The following is a 1,065-nucleotide window of genomic DNA, read 5'->3' as shown; positions in this document are numbered from 1 at the left end:
GATTCTCAAAGTGCCATAGTGGCCCTTAAAAACTATACTCATAGGAACCACTTGATCCTAAGAATTAAAGACCTTATAAGTAAATTATCTTCTCATTGTGTAAGTGTCGAGTTATGCTGGATACCGGCTCATGTTGGAGTTGTTGGTAATGAAAAGGCGGATGCTGCTGCTAAAGAAGCCATTAAATTACCACAACAAAACATTAACCTCCCAGTTGGAGATTTGATTACATTATTAAGGCATTTCATATTGGAAAAATGGCAGAATGTTTGGAATAATGTGCCAGAAAATAATAAATTAAGGCAAATTAAACCGAAGGTTGCTCCTTGGGATTCCTCGACACAAAAGAACAAGAGAACAGAAGTAATTTTAACCAGATTACGAATTGGGCACTCGAGATTAACCCATGAATTTTTAATGAGTACACCTCACGGCACTGTTCCAATGTGCAGTGAGTGTGATACTTTTTTTTTTTTTATCTATTAAACATATATTTTCGGTTTGTAAAGTTTTTCAGCGAGAGAGAGATATGTTTTGGTCAGAAAACATTTTCTGACATTTTAACTGAATCAAGTAATTTTTCTGTTTCTAGAATTTTAACCTTTTTAAGGAATTCACGTATTATTGATAAAATCTAAATTTTTACCTAAGTTTTTTACTAATTCATTTTAAATTACATAGATTTAATATATAGTTAATTATTTTTATCACTCAGATTTCATATATATATATATATATATATATATATATATATATATATATATATATATATATATATATATATATATATATATATATATATATCTACTCATCCATCTATTCACCCATATTTAGAATATTTAAAGATTATAAGTATATACTGTATATACATATATATTCTTTTTTTTTCATTTATTTATTTATTTTTTCCTTATCAATTGAATTTTTTATAATCTTATAATTCTTTATATCCCGATTCTTTTTTCGGGCCAGCCCTGTGAGAGTCAAGCTTGACTCATTGGGCTGGTAAAACTCCTTCTTTTAATAATAATAATAATAATAATAATAATAATAACTTTACTGGGT

The sequence above is a fragment of the Palaemon carinicauda genome, chromosome 42 (assembly GCF_036898095.1).
Source record: "Palaemon carinicauda isolate YSFRI2023 chromosome 42, ASM3689809v2, whole genome shotgun sequence".
NCBI lineage: Eukaryota > Metazoa > Arthropoda > Malacostraca > Decapoda > Palaemonidae > Palaemon > Palaemon carinicauda.
Note: the sequence above shows the minus strand (reverse complement) of the source record.